Source organism: Nannospalax galili, unplaced genomic scaffold, assembly GCF_000622305.1.
Source record: "Nannospalax galili isolate Female #2095 unplaced genomic scaffold, S.galili_v1.0 scaffold9, whole genome shotgun sequence".
NCBI lineage: Eukaryota > Metazoa > Chordata > Mammalia > Rodentia > Spalacidae > Nannospalax > Nannospalax galili.
Window position 1 is genome coordinate 1,870,032 of NW_008360332.1, and position 4,277 is coordinate 1,874,308.

A 4,277-nucleotide genomic window follows, 5' to 3' on the forward strand; every position below is an offset into this window, starting at 1 on the left:
GTCTGAGTGTATTGCCTGCATGTATGTAAGTGCACCCGTGTCCTGCAATGCCCATGGAGGCCAGAAGAGGATCTCAGATCCCCTGGAGGAGTTAGGACAGTGGTTACAGCTGCTATGTGGGTGCTGGGAATTGAACCCAGGTCCTCTGCAAGAGCAGCCAGTGCCCTTAACTGCTTAACCCTCTCTCTCCCCGCTTCTTTCTTTCTGTTCTAATGCATTTATTAATAGAGATTGAAGTGAAAGGAATAATCCAAATTAAATGTGATCATTCTAAGACGGTGGCAAAGTCTACAAAATTCTTCTGAAATACACATTTTGAATGTTATGAGTTGGGGATTGAGAAACGTTGAAAAGGTGAAGAATTCCTACTGCTGGGGCTGGAGAGATGGCTCAGTGGTTAAGAATACTGGTTGTTCTTGCAGAAGACCCAGGTTCAAATCCCAGCACCCACATGGCAGCTAACAACTGTCCGTAACTCCAGTCCCAGCAGATCCAACAGCCTCTTTGGACCTTCACAGGCATTGCGTGACATGGGTTCACTTACTTACATGCAGGCAGTACATGCACACAAATAATACAAATAAAATAAAAATAGTAAATAATTTTTTTTTAAGTTTACAAAAAAAGAATTCCTACTGTTACTGCAGATGTCTGGAGTTGGGTTCTCAGCACTCCCATTATGGCTAACAACCACCTGCAACTCCAGTTCCAGAGGATATGACGCCCTCTTTGGGCCTCAGTGGTCACTGTACACTTCTGGTGCATGTAATTACATGCAAGCAAAATATGCATATAAAATAAAATTTCAAAATATTTTTTATTTGTCTTGGACTATCACAGATGATTAAGATAAATTTATATGTGGGAAAATGGCAGATATATTTAAAGCCATGATAATAGAAAAGCATTCTAACATAAAATGTTGATTTTAGAGTTTGAAGTTTCTGTTTAATTATAAAGAGCTACTGTTTGTTATTCCCGTCTCCATCACTGGCTTCAGGAATATTGCAGACATTTTTTGCCTGTGTTTAACTGGGTATTTGTGGTGCCTTCCATTTTTCCATTTGAAGAAGACACACTGAGTCTATCTAAAGTCTTTGAATAGGAGAAAATTAAACCCAGCTCTTCCAGGAATTTGTTCCCTAGCTACCCACTTCTGCCTCCAATTATTTAGACCTAGAATCAGAAGTATGTGCATTTAGATGACTAGCTTCCGTGTTTCTGAGAGCTCATTACTTCTATGTGTTTATGATTAGTTTTTTTCCCAAGGTTGTAAGGAAATGACCCATCTGTCACAGACACTGACGACTAAACTGACAGGGGCTAGGTTTACTTGGAACTATGCAGGATCTGGGTTGAGGTCTTTGAAATGTTCCTGCAAAAGCTGTCAAGCACCAGACTAAAGGGCTATCACTGAGCTATTTATGCAATTGATAAAAGAAATACTGTCAGAAGTCCACCCTGAAACTCTAAGAGACAAACTTGAAAGGCACATGTGGAATGAGTGAGTCAGTAAGATTGGTGTGGCGATTGATCTAATGTGTACAAAAAGAAAAATAAAAAACGGGCCAGTGGTTAACATGAGACTTCTCAGTATTTTGCAGGGTAGAACAGACAGGGTAATTAGAATACAGTATGATAAGAGGTAATATTTTTACAACAGTAGAACGAGGTCAAATAAAATACAATATGCAGTTTGATTTTGGATAGTAATAACTTTGGGCCTATTGATGCTAGTTGAATGAAAATTATAGTTACCGATTTCTGCTTTAATAGAGTTTTCTACAAAAGTAAAACAAAGAAAACTCCACCTATCATATTTTTATTAATCATTAAACTGAAGTTTCTTCAGCTGCTAAAGTTTTGCTTTTGTTCTCCTGACAAAACATTGACAAGTTGAGAAAAACACACACTGGGTGTTTTTGATGAGCAAATATGCATCATGCTGACTCTCATCTGTAACCTATGAGTGAATTTGGGCCATTTTGATTCGAGCTGTCAGATAAATTTCTCTGGAGTATTTTTTCTATTGCTGTGCATCTGAGCAAAATAATATTTTATTGTTGTTCCTAATTAATAATTCATTGAAATACACCCAATGAATGCACTCAAAATATGGATATAAATCTGATTAGATCTCTGAATTTCACAGCCTAACCACAGTGTGATGTTAGCACTCTGAATTGCCAAGCGTAACTACATCTTAGGCCATTTACTATCAGAGCAAGTTGAGAACTAAAATATAGAAACATTGATGAATTACTTTCTGCCTATAAATGAGAAAACAGATTTGCAAAATGTGAAATGAACCATTCTGGCAAAGTAGATTTGAGCTTTGAGAGTAAACACTTGAGTTAATGGCTGGGGTGTCTCGATCTTGAGGCCTTGGTGCGTGCGGAGGGAGAAGCAGCGGTTACGGGGCTCTTCAGCGTGCACTTAAAGAACCCTTATTGGATTTAATTAGGCAGATTACCTGCTATGCGTGATGTAGTATGCTGAACACTTTTAAACCGGGATATCCTCAAGGCAAATGGAAAGCAAAGTCAGAAGGAATTACCTTCTACACAAATAACTCAGCGTGTTTTATTAGTGGGCCTTGTAGAAATGGAATCTTCCGTGCCAGTACACCATTTAATGCTTAAGTCAATTGAGTATCAAAGAGTCTGTTAAATTTTGAGTGGCCATCTGTATTTATGGATCCAAGCTGACCACCTTTTCAGTGCTTTTCTTTCTAGTAGCAGCATTATAGCTTTGAAATAAACCAAGGGAAAAAAAAAACATAAGATTTTAAAACACTCTCCTGTGTGTTCTGATTTATCATCTAATGACATCCATACAATTATTTATAAGGAAAACAAATCTTTTTGAAAAACAATAATATTTTACAACTTTAACTTTAAAAACTAAAATTGCTCAAAATGCGTCCATGAACTATGGTGTGAGCTAATCACTTCATGATGAAAATGTTAACTTGGTACGTATATGCTGAATTCCTGAATCTATTTAATCACTTTATTCAGCTAACCACCTACAGGGAAGGGTCACAGTGTCAAGCAATCCTGAATGGTATTTTGTGTGAATTTGGAACAAAGCTTTTAAAGGCCAGAAGTTTAGGAACATAAACCAGATGTGCTCATTTTAAAAGTCTACTTAGTTTGGGGGAGAGAAAGGTCAGCTTCTTAGATCTTTAAAAATCTTACTGTCAAAAGCATTCCATGGAAACTAAGCGTTTTACTTTTCTGATTGCCGCCTCGCTGACTTTTTTTAATGAAGTATTTGCTCTGATCTGTGTTATACATGAGTATTTTCAGGTTTTAGAATATGATAAAATAGGTTAAGAATTTCTTAATCGTTTAAAACTCTCTAAAATGCATCAGAATATTTAAACTCTTATTCTATTGGCATGATATCAAATCACTTTTAAAAGTTGTTATTCTGAACATGAATGTCTGGTTTAAGTGTCAATTCCCAGTTGCATGCTAAGCATGTATCTAGATCATAAATGGGTTATTAACAAAAAGAATTTTATGAAAATGAATCTAGGTAAAAGTGGTTGCCTTTCCTTTAGGCTGTTGATTCACATATGTAAACCTCACTTGCATTTAATCAATCCTATTTGAAAGAATTGTAGTGAAACTCGGTGTCTCATAGGGTATAAATTACATTTTTTGTTTCCGTTTTTGTATTAGTTTTGCCACTTGTCCTGTAGAACTAGGCATCTCTGTGGTGGTTTATGGCTGTCATCTTTGCTAGCTCCTTATCCTTCCAGTGGTCAAACTGCTCCATAGGTCTATGTACATTTGTTTTAATTCTATTTCCTTCTTTGAGACAGGGTCTTACTATGTAGTCCTGGCTGATTGACTCACTGTGTAGACCAGGCTGCCCTTGAACTCACCGAGATCTGCCTGTCTCTGCCTCCCAAGGGCTCAGGTAAAGGTGTGTGGCACCATGCCCGGCAGTCCAATCTAATCTTAACTCCAAAAGCAGAATTTTGTCTGTTTGCTACAGTTACCCCATGCCTTGGTTACCAGCCAGAGTATTATGTCCTGTTTACCAGTCAGGGTCCTATGCCTTGAAATGGATCTTGCCTATTAGATGGATGATCTTCAGTGCAAATTTAAAACTCTTTTAAGTCTCAGCTTCGTCAACTATGAAATGGTGGTGGCATCTACACCCTAAGATCAATAGAAGGTCAAATGAGAAAAAGCTGTACTGTACTGACACAGTGCTCAGTACAGTAGTTGGAAGCAATCAGTAAATTGTATCACTTAATCCAA